This window comes from Microcebus murinus, chromosome 9, assembly GCF_040939455.1.
Source record: "Microcebus murinus isolate Inina chromosome 9, M.murinus_Inina_mat1.0, whole genome shotgun sequence".
In the NCBI taxonomy this organism is placed as follows: domain Eukaryota; kingdom Metazoa; phylum Chordata; class Mammalia; order Primates; family Cheirogaleidae; genus Microcebus; species Microcebus murinus.
The window spans coordinates 50,916,120-50,931,931 of NC_134112.1; positions in this window are offsets into that span (position 1 = coordinate 50,916,120).

A 15,812-nucleotide genomic window follows, 5' to 3' on the forward strand; every position below is an offset into this window, starting at 1 on the left:
GCCGGTGACCTCCAGAAGGTGGAAAAGGCAAGAAACAGATTATCTCTGAGAGCCTCCAGAAGGAATCAGCTCTGCTGACACTTTGACTTTCTCCCCATAAGATCCATTTTGATCTCCTGATATCTCAAATTGTGTTGTTTTAAGTTTGTGGTCATTAATTACAGCAGCAATAGCAAAGTAATACAAAATAGCTATGCCAATTACTTGCCCAAGAGCCACATCACTAGTAAGTGATGGGTGAGGTATCGAACCTAGATCTCTCTGACTCTCAAAGTCATGCTGGTAGCAGTATGACGTACGTGTAAATAAGGGAAGAATGATCTCCATTGAGATTTTATTGTTAGAGATTTATTCCAAAAGTCTGAATTGTTTGAGAAAAGAATATATCACAGTAGAGATTTTGAATTAGTTCTGGTATCACATCACCCTTTCAGATGTCATAATTCCCCCTTACAATAGCTTGTAAGACAAATTGACAGGCAGGCCAGAAGCAAATCTTGAGTGAGAAAGAGAATGTGATTTTTCCAAATGCTCTTCTTTTTCCTCTCCTCCACCTACTAGTAGTACTGTCACCATGACCTACTTATTTAAATTCTTGAGTGCTTATATGAAATTAATGTATGTATATCCTTTACATATATTAACATTTTAGTAAAGACCTTTAGTATACTGCATTGCCATTCAGGCTTTATGGTATATAACTAGAGTGAATGGGAAGAATAAAAAGGAAAGAAGTTGAAAGAATGGCAGCTTCTGATATGTTTGATATGTTTGAATCTATAGAAAGCTGCCTTCTATGTAGCTGTATGTCCAGATTCAAGTCTGGACTGAGTGACAGATGTGGCCAAACATCCTAGGGAATTGTCTCTGGGAATTTATATAGCATAAATAAATAGTTTTTTAAAGTAACCCAAATAGGGTACTTCTAAAGGTTACTTTGAAAAACTAGTTTAGATTAGACGTGATGGCTCATACCTATAATTCCAGCACTATGGGAGGCCAGGAGTTTGAGACCAGCCTGGGCAACATATCGAGAACTTGTCTCTATAAAATATTTTTAAAAATTAGCCAGGCACAGTGGTGCACGCCTGTAGTCTCAGCTACTCTGGAGGCTGAGGCAAGAGGATTGCTTGAGCCCAGAACATTGAGGTTGTGGTGAGCTATGATGATGCCACTACACTACAGCCTGAATGACAGAGTGAGATGCTGTTTCAAAAAAAAAAAAGAAAGAAAGAAAGAAAAGAAAAACAAGTTTTAAAAAATCCCTTAGCCACCCAAGAAATGAAATGCTAGATCCTTTCCTAATACAGAGGGAAAGGAAAGGGATAAAACAGGTTGGATATATTATATTTAAATAAGGTCTGTAGGAGGCATGAAATGGAAGCAGAGGTCAGAGTGATGGTGATTGCTGGCTTTGAAGATGAAAGAGGGCCACAGACCAAGGAAGTACCTGACATGTCCTGGCTGTCTGTCCTCATGAAACAGCCCAGGGCTAGGACTCAGGCCCCTCACCCCTGACCATGAAAGTCAGCATAACCTGGCCTAATATTAACTGCATGGAAGCTAAAGCAAATAGTTTCCTCATTGCCAGAATTCAGCCCATACGCATATAAGGAAAGGGCTAAACCATTTGTCTTATGAGTAATATTTTTCAGGACCACTGGAACAAGAAACTGATATAAGCTGGTAAGACACCTTGCTGCAGAGAAACCAGACCTACCTGGATCTAACTGCCTCAAGCCAGAAGAGACACCCTCATTCTGACCTTACCCTGACGTTTTCCTTATTATGATCTCATTTTAATGCTAAAAATAATGCCCACAGATGGAGATTTAACATGCTAATAAGACATGATGCATGAGGAAGCATGTAATAGAACTATGCAGGTACCAGAAAATCTCTACCTCTACATGCTTACACATCACCCTTTTCCTGCCTAAACCTCTTTAAAACTCTCCCTGAACTCCTCATGGGAAGCCAGCCTGAGGAATTTTTCCTTTGTGCTGTCTCCCTTTTGACTCAAGCATCAGCCCCCCAAAAGTCTTGCCTGTGACTCCCATTGGTCTTCTTGTTAATTTCTATTATGTAGAGAGAAGGGCCTGTGCCAGTAACACTCAGAGTCTAGGTCATGCTCATTCATTATCATCCTAAAGGTTAATGTTTATCTCCCTTTTCACCTTGCTTCTAAATTTTTCTAATCTCTATTAATATCATTACTTATGTCGTGCCCTGTGAACTGTTTAAATTTGTTTTTGAAAAGAGATACAGTAGAACTTAAGTTGAAATACACAAATGACTGGACTATCAGTTGCATAAAATTCGAAACTTGAAAGGGAAATACATTCCAAAGGTAAATTGTAAACGTAATCATTACCTTTTAGCTCACTTTGCAAGTCATGTAACTTGTATTCATTCACTCTCTTTCTCAATCTCAATTCCTTTCTTGCCAACTGTGAGAACTGATTACCTCTTCATCTTACACATGTTTCTTGTAGAGTCCATAATGATTTACTCTGGATTGCCTTACGCAGTCTAGGCTACAGTTTTCTGATAAGGGCCTGCCTTGAGTCCTTTGCAGCGTTGTGGTTGCAAAGGCCAAAAAAAGTGCCATTACTCTGATCCAGTTTGTTGAATCCACACCCGTCTTCTTCGTGATCCATCTTTAGCCCCGTCTCTATGTTTTTGTTGTTCTGTTTTGACTACATATCTTTTATCAGGTTTTCTGTGAATGCCTTCCTGATTTCTAAGGTTTCTATGTGCTGAACACACAAAAGACAACATAACACTAATCAAGTGAATAGAAACATAGAAAATACTGTAGGGGTGGAGGATATAAACATATTTCTGAAATCCTTAGGAGGAAAAGAAGAAAGGAGTGGAAGTGAAGGGGCAGACTAAATGAAATAAGACCAGTTATCAATTTGTAATGCTTGGATTTGGGTCATGATGTAACCCAAATAAATGTAAAACATCTGTTTTATATATGGCTAGACTTGGCTTGCTAGAATACTATTTAGGATTTTTCCACTTATGTTCATGAGTACATTGATCTAAATATTTAATTTCCAGTAATGTCCCTGTGGGTTTTTGGTCTCAAGGTTATGTGAGCCTCATAAAATGAGATGGATATAAAAAAAAAAAAAAAATGAGATGGATAGTGTTACCTCTTTGTCTAGTCTCTGTAAAATAGGTATTATTTGTTCCTTTAATGTTTGCTAGAATTCACTGGAGAAACCCCTCTGGACCTAGAGTTTTAATTCTATATATTATTGCTTTAGAGGTTAAGTTATAGGTTTATACAAATGTAAAATTGATTAAATTTTTGTCTTTATGGTATAATATTTTTTGTTGTTGTTGTTTTTGTTTTTTGAGACAGAGTCTCACTCTGTTGCCTGGGGTAGAGTGCCGTGGCGTCAGCCTAGCTCACAGCAACCTCTAATTCCTGGGCTCAAGCAGTCCTTCTGCCTCAGTCTCTTGAATAGCTGGGGCTACAGGCATGTGCCACCACGCCTGGCTAATTTTTTCTATATATTTTTAGTTGGCCAATTAATTTCTTTCTATTTATAGAGACGGGGTCTCGCTCTTGCTCAGAATAGTTTTGAATTCCTGACCTTGAGCGATCCTCCGGCCTTGGCCTCCCAGAGTGCTAGGATTACAGGTGTGAGCCACTGCATCCAGCCTGGTATAATGTTTTTTAAAACTGTTTAGTTTGAAATAATCACAGATTGACATGAAGTTGCAAAAGTAGTACAGAAAGGTCCCCTGTTTCCTTTACCTAGTTTCCTTCAATGGTTACATTTTAAACATAACTAAAGTTCATATCAACAGCAATAAGTTGGCATTGAAACAATGTGTATACACAGTTCTATGTCATTTCATGACATGTATATATTTGCATACCCACAACTACAATCAAGGTACAGAACTTTTCCAACACCACAAAGAATGCCCTTTTATAATCACACCTATTCTCCCTGTCTCCCCTACCATTGCTAATCCCTGGAAACCACTACTCTGTTTTCCATCTCTATAACTTTGTCATTTCAAAAATATTATATAAATGACCTTTTGAGATTGTTTTACTACACTCAGCAAGATGCTCTTGATATCCATCCAAGTGGTCATGTATATCAAAAGTTCATTCCTTTTTATTGCAGAGTAGAATTTCATGGTTCAGATATACCATAGTGTGTTTAACCATTGGCCGATTGAAAAAAATTTTGGTTGTTTATGTTTCGGGATACTACAAATGAAGTTGCTATAGACATTCATGTGCAGGTTTTTGTTGAATATAAGTTTTCGTTTCTCTGGGATAAATGCCAAAGAGTATGATTGCTAGGTTGTGTATGTAAGTATATATTTAATTTTCTATGAAATTGCCAAACTACTTTTCAGAGTGGTTTTATCATGTCATATATAGTCCCACAAGCAATGTATGAGAAATCAAATCCCTTCACATCCTCACCAACATTTGCTATTATCAATTTTTAAAATTTTGGTTATTATAATAGATATATAGTGATAGATTATTATGCTCTTTCCCTTATAATTGGAAATATTAAACGTCTTCTCATGTGTTTATTTGCCATCTACATGTCCTCTTTAGGAAAATGTCTTTTCGTGTACTTTGTTCATTTTCTAATGAGATTGTTTGGTGTTTTACTATTGAATTTTGAGACTTTTAAATATATTCTACATATGACTTGTTGTCAGATACATGATTTGCCAATATTTTACCTAGTCTGTACTTGCCTTTTTATCTTTTTAAAATTTTTTATTTATTATTTTAGAGATGAGGTCTCACTGTATTGCCCAGGCTGGACTCAAACTCCTGGGCTCAAGCAGTCCTCCCACTTCAGCCTCCCAAGTAGTTGGGACTGATGTCATGGTGCCCAGCTTTTCATATTTATAATAGGGTCTTCTACAGAACCAAATTTTTAAATTTTGATCAAGTCCAATTTATCATATTTTCTTTTTTGAACCATATTTTTGTGTCCAGTCTAAGAACTATTCATTAAGTTCTAGATCCTACAGATTTTCTTCTCTTTTTTCTGAAAGTCTTATAATTTTATATTTTACATTTAAATCTATTATCCATTTGAGTTAATTCTTTACCCTGAAATATTAAGATTTGTTTGGCAAAGATAAATTCATATGTTTAGAAGTAAATAGTTAAGTGTTAGAAAAGTTCAGAAGAGGGAGAGGTCGGCAGAGGCCATAGGGTTTAAAGAAACTCAGAGGAAATAGAACACAAGTGAATTTAAAGAATCTGAATTTAAGTGAGAAATCCAGACAAGACAAGACCTCATAAGATCGTTATTGCTTCTTCAACTCCTAGTAAGTCTTATACAATTACAACTTGTGTCAGTTTTGTTTGGGTGTTATTATGTATTTGTGTGTGGGTTTTTTTAAATTGATCTATAATAGTTGTACATATTTATGGTATACATGTGATATTTTGATACATGTGTACAATGTATAATGATCAAAGCAGGGTAATTGCGATAGCCATCACTGCGAACATTTATTATTTTATTATTTCTTTGTGTTGGGAAAATTCCAAATCTTCTCTCCTGGCTTTTTTATTGAGACAGTCTCTGTCACCCTGGGTAGAATGCAGTGGCATCATCATAGTTCACTGCAACTTCAAACTCTTGAGCTCAAGTGATCCTCCTGCCTCAGCCTCCCAAGTAACTGGGACTACAGGCATGGACCACCACACCTGGTTAATTTTTTTTTTTAATTTCAGAATATTATGGGGTATACACATTCTGTTTACAAAATCTGCTTTTGTACAGTTTGAGTAAGAGTTATAAATGTTCCCTTCACCCAGATTGTGTGCATTGTACCCATTAGCTGTGAATTTACCTGTCCCCTCCTCCCCCTGCCACCTGCTTGATTTCCATTCAGTTTTACATCCATATGTGCACATAAGTGTTGAGCAATTAGCTCCAATTTAGTATTGAGTACTCGTGGTGTTTGTTATTCCATTCTTGCAATACTTCATTTAGAAGAATGGTCTCCAGTTCCATCTAGGTTGTTACAAAAGATACTAGATCACCATTTTATTTTTTATTGCTGGGTAGTACTCCCTGGTATACATATACACATTTTATATCGATTTTTAGTAGAGACAGAGTCTCACTTTGCTCAGCCTGGTCTCGATCTCCTGAGTTCAAGCAATCTTTCCACCTTGGCCTCCCAGAATGCTAGGATTACAGGAGTGAGCCACCCCACCCTGCCTCTTCTAGCTATTTTGAAACACATAGGTGACTCTTGACCAGTGCAGTGATTAGGGGTACTGACTCTTATGTGGTCAAAAATAGAAGTGTAACTTTTGACTTCCTCAAAATTTAACAACTAATAGCCTACTGGTGATCAGAAGTCTTATCGATAACATAAACAATTGATTAACACATATTTTGTATATCTATTATATACTGTATCTTATAATAAAGCTAGATAAAAGAAAATGTTATTAAGAGAATCATAAGGAAGAGAAAATATATTTACAATTCACTAAATGGAAGTGGGTCATCATAAAGGTCTTCATCCTCATTGTCGTCATGTTGAATAGGCTGAGGAGGAGGAAGAAGAGGAGTTGCTTTTGTCATTTCAGGTGGCAGAGGTGGAGGAGGTGGAAGGGGAGGCAGGAGAGACAGGCACACTTGGTGTAACTACTATTGAAAAAAATCCACGTGTAAATGGACCTGTGCAGTTTAAACTCATGTTGTTCAAAGGTCAACCATGCTATAAATTCTTGTTATTATAGTTGCCCTACTGTGCTACTGAACATTAAAACGTTTCTTCTAACTATGTATTTGTATCCATTAACCAACCTCTCTTCATTCCCTGTCCTCGCCACTCTTCCCAGCCTCTGTCTGGGCAGAGGGGGGCAGCTGTCTTCAGGATTGCCACCACGCCAGAAAGAGGTGGAGCAAGGGCAAGTAAAAATACCACTGTTTTCCTATGGTTTTTAGGTTGTCTTTTTCTTCATTCAGCGTTTGCTTGGCTGCTGTAAACTTTGATGGTTTTACAGAGTTCTGGCAATGTTGCTCCTAATAGTTTCTGCTTGTTTTTTTAAGTTTCTATTGGCAGATGGGAGCTTGGAGCTGCCTGCTCTGCCATTTTGCTGTCACTCCCTGAAGAGACCTTTTAAAAAATATGTAGTAATTATGTTGTTGTTGTTGTATAGATATTTGAGGTCCCAGTTTGATGAGAAGAGAATATCCTAAGACTTTGCACCTTGGGTAAAATAAATGGGGGGAGAGGGAGAATGGCCAAGTTATACATGTGAAGAAATTGGAATCCTCATATATTGCAGGCAGGAAATAAAATGGTGCACCTTCTGTGGAAAACAGTTTGACAACTCTTCAAAATGTTAAACATAGCATTTTCACATGGGCCACTTCTAGGTCTATATCCACAAGGAATTAAATAGGTACTTAAGCAAATACTTTCCTACAAATGTCCATTGCAGCACCATCACAATAGGCAACAGGTAGAAACAACCCAATGTCCACTAAGAGATGAATGGATAAATAATTTTTGGTATACCCATACAATGAAATCTTATTCAGCTATAAAAGGGAACAAAGTATCGATATATGCTACAACACGAAATAAGCCAAACACAGAAGGTCACATATTATAAGACTCCATTTCTATGAAATGTCTAAAATAGGCAAATCTATAGGAACAGAAAGTTGGGGGGAGAGTGGAATGGTGAATGACTGCTAATAGATATGTGATTTCTTTTTAGAGTAATGAAAATATTCTGGAATTTTGCACAATTTTGTGAATGTATTTTTAAAACTACTGAATTGTGTTACTAGAAGGGTAAATGCTATTATATGCGAATTATATCTCAATCTTTTAAAATTAAAAAATGATGATTAAGTATAATCTTTTTTTCCTTACAGCATTCTTATTTTTGAGTTTTCAAAATGTAGGATAAAAATATTGAAAATTTAAACTGGATGAATTTCAAAACTATATTTATAAGCAATTTGATTTATAGGGAGATGCAACTTCAATATGAAGCTCCCTTTTTGTGGAGAAGAGGAAATATTTAGGGTAATAAAATGAAAGAATGTTCAAAAAATAGGAAAGAAGTAGCCTGTATTTCTTAAAGAAAAAAGATAAATTTTTATGGATTTTGAATATTATAAAATATGTAAAATACCAATTTTGAATATCCCTGAGACCAGAGTTACTATTTAATTAATAGAAATTTCTAAAACATCAAAGGATTCTTCTAAAACCAGTTGCTCATGAAAAGTTTTGCTGAACCTTCCGAATCTATGTTGGGACAAATTTTCATTCCAAAAGAAAGCTTAAAAATAAAGGAAGTAAGGCCATTTCCCCAAATATGCTCCTGAAAGAGTGTAGAAATCCTATTTCTATGGAATCAAGAATATTGAACTCAAGTGAACATTTATGTTCCAAAGGGCAGTCATAACTTAATGATTCTCCTTAAATGATTAACAAGAACATTTAATGTAAAGTTAACCAGTTTACAACAGAGCCTTGAAATATTTTTTCTAATATAAATAAAACAGGGAAAAACATTCTCGTAAATATTAACCTGAGCTGCCATCATGGTCTAGTGATAGAACAGAATTCAAAGGAATTACTATTGGTAGCTTGGTGAATTATGGGAGAGAAAAAATTCATTCTATAATAAGAAGGGTGGCTTCAACAAATGTCTCAAATTTGAATGAGAAAGGCTAGAGAGGAGATTTGTGTCATTAATCTCTGTAGATGACATTAATAAAAAACAACTAGGAGTGGACAGTTGGTTACTTGAAATAGTCTATTTCTACCTTCACCTAATTATTGAGCCTGATTTTGCAAATATATTAAACAGTAGTGATTTCTGACAGCATTATGATCATCAACACCTTAGTCCTCAAATATCACTGGGACTAAATAATGCTCCAAGCCTGTTGGTGTCACTTACAGGCAGAGGGGGCAAAACAGTAAGAAAAAATGAGAGGAAAGGAATGCAATTTTAAAAGAGATAGTAATAAGAAGGAAGGAGATAAAAAAACTAAAAATGAGTGAATGGAAATGCCAGCACTTACCTAAATGCTGATGGAAGAGAAATGTATGAGTTTCCCCATCTGCCAACTTCTACTATAGTACTTTATGAAAAAAGACCTGGAAAAAGAACATTAACAATGATTGTTACTGAGTGGTAAAACAATATGTGATTTTTTTTTCTTTCTATATTTCTGTATTCTCTATATTTTCAATAATAAAGCATTTTAAAGTTAAAACTATTACAAACAAATGATAAAAAATGTGCTGAGTCCAGTGAGAATGGCCTCTATTAACAAGTCTCAAAACAATAAATGTTGGCATGGATGTGGAGAGATAGGAACACCTCTACATTGCTGGTGGGACTGCAAACTAGTTCAACCTCTGTAGAAAGCAATATGGAGATACCTTCAAGTGATACAAGTGGATCTACCATTTGATCCAGCAATCCCCTTACTGGGCATCTACCCAAAAGAACAAAAGACACTCTATAAAAAAGACATCTGCACTCGAATGCTTATAGCAGCGCAATTCACAACTGCAAAGATGTGGAAACAACCCAAGTGCCCATGAATACATGATTGGATTAATAAAATGTGATATATGTATACCATGGAGTAATATTCAGCTATAAGAAACAACGGTGATATAGCATCTCTTGTATTTTCCTGGATAGAGCTGGAACCCATACTACTGAGTGAAGTATCCCAAGAATGGAAAAATAAGCACCACGTGTACTCACCAGCAAATTGGTTTCACTGATCAACAAAACACCTAAGTGGACATGTAGAAATAACATTTATCGGGTGTTGCATAGGTGGGGGGGAGGGGATGGGTATATACATACATAGTGAGTGTGATGCACACCCTCTGGGGGATGGACACGCTTGAAGCATGTCCCCCTGACTCAAGGGGGGGCAAGGGCAATATACATAACCTTAATATTTGTACCCCCATAATATGTTGAAATTTAAAAAAATGTAAGATAAAAAAATGTACTGAGTAATATGAAAAAGGGGATAGGACAACAAACAGCACTAGAGACCTAACACAGCACTGGTCTTGCATTGTTGGCTCTGTTCTCTGAGGTTTGACATCCAGCCTGCCCTCCACCAGATGCAATGCTTGCCAGGCCACCTCCACCCAAGCTTCTTGACAAGATGGGAAGAGGGCAGTAAATTAGAGACCCCAAGACTGGGCTGGCTGCCTGCCGAGACATACCCAGCAGGTCTTGATCGTATGAATACGAATACAAAGAATAGCTACCATTCATTAATACCTGATAGTATTAATACTAATACAAAGAACAGCTTCCCTGTCCTTGCACTACTGAATCTTATATACATCATCACATATAATCCTCTCAGTATTCCTAGGCAGAAGATATTATTATCCTCATTGTAAAGGCTAGAAAAGTAACTTGCCAAAAAGCATCTATCAGAGCCAAAGTTCCTGTCTAATTTGGTCCACTTCCAAATCTCTTCTCCTACCCTTGATATACAGCTTTGTCAGCTGTCCTTGACCATCAAGGAAACTAAACCCAAAGGGGACACCTACTTGAGCTTCAACAGAGACCACTGAGGACAGTCAGGAATTTAAATGCGCTCCTCTACGCGTGGGCTTGCCATCCCTACATCTAAAAAGGTTGCTGAGTAGGAACAGTCCTCACCTTCCTCACTGCATCTTTTCCTTCCTTTCTTAATTAATCATATGTGCCATGAGTTGAAAGGTTCTAAAACTATCCATCAGTTTCCAAAGCGCCCTATCCTCCAGGATAAGCTTTGTGCCTCTAGTTGTACTCAGGGTGAATGAATAGGGTGTTATTATTTGGATTTTTACTTGGTGAGCAAAGCAAATGCAATTGACTTATGAACAAGTTCTGCAGCTATTGTTAACTCTTTGGCAATTAAAGCACAAGATGAAACTTGTGTTCTATCATGCCCAGGACTCCAGGAGGAGCCAATCTAACTCCATAACAAATCAGGAAAGAAAGTGTAAACATTGTTTTGAGAGTGCAAAAAAATATATAATTAGATTCACCTTCTTATTTAAGAAGTTAGAAACTGTTAGTCCTAAGGGAGCCATGAAAAGGGAAGTCCAAGGATTAAGGGATAGTGTTCAAAGGTAATTGCTGTTATTAACAGAAGGCTTCCTCAAAATGTTAACAGTGTATTTTGAGGAAGTGTTTCAGAATGACTTTTTCAGTTTATGAAATGTTTCTTGTAATTTTTAAATTATAAAGTGTCAGGGAACCCATTTTAGAAAATTCTGGTGCAGACCCTTGCTGCTCAGTGTGTCCAGGCACGTGGTAGCTTATTAGACTCTCAGGGTCCACCCTAGAACTACTGAATTAGCAGCTGCATTTTAACAAAATCCCCAGGTGATTTCTATGCAATAGTTTGGACTGATAAATAAACAACAACAGCAGCTGGGCGTGGGGGTGGGCGTTTGTTTCCTGGGTGGGAGGAGTGGAGGTGGTAGGTGGAGCCTGAAGTGATCCTGTATCTCACCCTGGGAGAAGCGAATAGGCAGGGAAGGTGAGCAGGTGGATGTCCTGTTGAGCATGTGGTGGTCTGCAGCAGAAGGGTAGGTGGCCCTTCCAGCTAGGCAGGTGACTCATACCTGTGGCAGCAGAGCTCCCTTTCATTCAGTCCGTGGTGTCTGGTGAGAGAAGCCTGGTGAAATTATTTAACCGGTGACTGCGGATTAACTGCCCATTCTGGTCTTAGACCCTGCATTTCAGAGTTTAGGAGGCTTTTAGTACTCTGTTAACCATCTCCTTTGTATGGAATCACAGGTAATTTAATGTTAATCAGCCATGTCCTCATTCCAAGCCCCTCTGCTTCATATTTTCTAGAATTTCCTAAATGCCTCTGGTTCACTAACAAAACCTTCTACATTTTTTAGTACTGTCACGGATTTTGTTTAAAACAAGAACTTGCCTGAAATATTTCAACCCCAAACTTGATTTTCAGAAACCAGATTTCTGAGTTATAGAATTGACTTTAAAAGAGTATATAAATGAGCTACTGAATGAAAAATGGTGTATAATTGTAGAAAATATGGGATCCTTTACTTAAATTCAGTGTCCTGTGAAGTGGGGATTGTGATACTTGCCGGTGGGTTATAGTGATATACATGGTATATTTTCTAAAGTGTTAGAATTATTACAATCGGTATTCATTTATGTCAATGTAAACACACCCTTAGCCTGACTATGGACATACTAAACCAATGAGAATCTAAATTCCTGACAATGTACATCTGACTATTGAAAGCAACAGAGCTTGACCTAGAACGTGAAGTTCTGGATTGTTTATTTGTGACCATACGTGATAAGGATGGCTAAAAGAGAATGACCATAGAAGAACAGGGAGACCTCATTTATAAAAGGGACAGTGGCCACCTGGCCTGACAGGAATGATGACAGGGAGAATGGAAATTACCACGATCTTCACCATTCACTGGACCAACGGCCAGCCCCAGCTAACAATAACACCAGAATGTCTTCACATTGTCCTGCCTGCCAAAGAGAGTATTTCAAACATATTTAGAGAAAGATCCAGGCCAAACACATTTCTCTTCATAATAAGTTTATACAGCTCAACAGGTGGCCCCTCACCTCCCCCTCCCCCTCCTCCCAAACTGTCACCCTTTGCTGTTGTTATAACAAAGTATTGCACTTGTTACTATAACAAGTTATTATTTCTCATGATTCTGTGGTTTGATTGGGCTCTTCTGGGCAATCTCATTCTCCAGGTTGGTTTTCAGTAATAGAGCTGATATTCAATCTTCACTTGTCCTTTGTAGTGCTTTATTTCCCAGATGTTCTGAATTTTAGGGGCAATGGTAACATCACCAACGGAAGACTACTCATGTAACCAACTTTACTGAAGAGCCATGAGTGATTAAAGGAAATTTCAGTGTAAGGGGAAAACCTTAAATTATATGTTAAATATAACTGTCCTCAAAATATAGATTTAAAAAAAAAAATTAAGCCCTTCCCTGAACTCAATCTATTTCCCTGTCTTGGTATCCACTCTCTTCAGAAAGAGGGAAAGTTTCAAGTTTCTCCTGTATGTTACAGTAGAAACCACACTCTATTCTGCAACAGAACTAAAGTTCTCTTTCTCATTCCTTCTCCAATGGGCATCTTAAGACAATAACTTGCCATAAAACATTTCCCAAATCTTAACATAGAGTGAGGGCAGGAGCCTTATCAGACTGGCCCCAGGTGGACCTTGACACCCTAAATCTTTGGGTGAGAAGTCACAGGTGGGAAATATGGCTGTGCTTCTTCCTCATTCTTCCTGCAAGCTCCTAATAGATTTCCTCCCACCCCCCATATGTATAGCCCTTGAGGATAAACAATCAGAGATGGTGGAATTTACATCCATATGAAGGATGAGAACCACCTGTCCAAGTGCAGCCTCACCAGCAGTTTCCCTTCCCTCGACAGAGAGAGCACTTCATGGTGCAGACCAAGGTCCCTTCCTCTTTGTTTATCCTTTGTTTTCAGACCTTTCCCAGGAAGCTATTAATGCTTTTATATATATATATGTATGTATATATATATATAATTTTAAAAATCAGACCCATTATAGTGTCTTTCTAATAATACAGAGAATAAATGATGGCTACTCTTTAGCTATATAAAGTCCAGACAGAAGCACTGATTGTCAGTTAGCCTTTACTTTGAGCAAAATCAAATTCTTGGACACTAGTCTCTATAAGCAGAAGATGAGCAGTTCAAAGAATTATTTTCTCTCTGTCCAGAGCACACCCTAGAGGGGCTGGGTTAAAGAGGTGTGTTTTTCTTTCTGTGTGCATAATCTCTATATAGTTTACAAAGGCCATTCATTTGGACCATTTTTCCCCAGTGGAAGAAAACAATCTGAGGAAAAATGTGCAACATATCTACATATTAATCATAGTCAAATGTACCTCTAGAGCCTGTAGCCTGTCCACCTGTGTGCACTTTTGCTTTCACCACATCAGACTGCCAGGCAAAGGTTGTCAGTCTACATGGCCCCAGACTCTGACATAGTCCTTTGAGTATCACAGTCCTTTGAGTGCCAAGTGTTGGCTCTAAGTTTCAAAGCATTTTGACAGATTTCTTCTTTAAGACTAAAGAAAGCAAAACACACATTATTCCCCACCTCTTGGAAAAAGCTCCTAGTGTTAACCTGCCTCCGAGTGGAAGTTTTTACAAGTTCTTGGTGTTCTTTGGAAAAAGAATTTCAGGACTAACTGTGTAAGCCAAGCAAGCAACAGATTTTTTTATTGAAACTGAATGTATACTCTTGGGGAAGAGAGAGGATGGGCTAGAAAGAGAGCAGCTGCACTGAGAGGAAGTGGTCTTAGATCTTTTGTAGTCTTACTAATTGAGGGGAGGACTGTTCAAGGCCAAGGGGTTGGCTTTTACTAAGAATTTGGGTAGTGAATCCTAGAATTGGGTTTCTTCCCATTTTTGTACATTTTATATGGTTGTCTTGGAATTGGCATGATGATTTCAAGGGTGGAGAAATTTTAAAACCACAATGTAAATTAGATAATTAGTCAAAGTTCACGTAAGGTGATGGAGATAGCTGACAAGCCGGTTGAAGCTGGTTCTTGCCTGCAGTTGTCAGCCCCTCTAATTTCGCTTCTGCATAAATGTTGTTTATTTTAATACCTGCACCTGATCTTCAAGCTCCTGTGTCAGGTCTCAGCCCTGTCTTTTAGTCCCCTACTCTAACACTAGCATAAATGCTTAATTTATTGAGAATCTTAAAATATCTGACTGTAAAATTAATTTTAAAACTACCTCAAAAATTTAAAAGTAATTTAAAAACCTGATCAGATCTTCTCTGGATAATGGCATGATAAAAAATGCACCTTGGCCACAGCCTGGTAACTACTTGGTTGTAGATCTGAAAGAAATGGATTTAGTGAGGAGCAATTCGTCTCTTCTTCAAGTACCGGCTGGGCTGGAGCAACACCTTCCAGCACACGTGGAGTACTGCATGCCAGCTGGCTCCCCTTGGAGGAAGCCCTTACTGGATTTAGTCTCTCATCAAGAGATCTCAATTCCACTGACCAATTTCAGCCCCATCAACAGAGTCAAAGATAGGTGGGAGTGTTGGCTACAGAGTTATTAATAATTTCCATCAATCTCTTTTACAAGTTGTTCCTGGCCACTGGCTTTTTAGAAGGAAACAAAGCAGCCTCAAGTGTGCACCTTATCTAGCATTGTAGGAAGTACTGACCAGGTCCTACTCCACCCGTCACTCCACGTCCCTCCCAAAAGAAGACTTCACAGAACCAAAAATTCAATCCTTGGAACAATAGTCCAGAGCCTATTTTGGGTGACAAATGTAACAGACATAGCGTTAAAGAGCATTTCAGCTCATACTATCCTGGTGGGCCCCAATGCAGTAGGGGAAGAACCCAACATCATAATGGGGTTCCTAACTTCAGAGGAGAAAAACAGTATATTAGTTTGCAAGGGCTGCCATTACAGAGTACCACACACTGGATGGCTTAAACAATAGAAATGTATATTGTCTCACAGTTCTGGAGACTAGAAGCTTGAGATCAAGGTGTCTGCAGAGTTGGTTCCTTCAGAGGGCTCTGTAAGAGAATCTGTTCCATGCCTGTCTGCTAGCTTCTAGTGGTTTGCTGGAAATCTTTAGTGTTCCTTGGCTTGTAGATGCATCATCCAGATTTCTACCTGCCTGTTTAGATGCCATTCTCCATGTGTGTGAGTGTGTATGTCCTCTCATGGCATT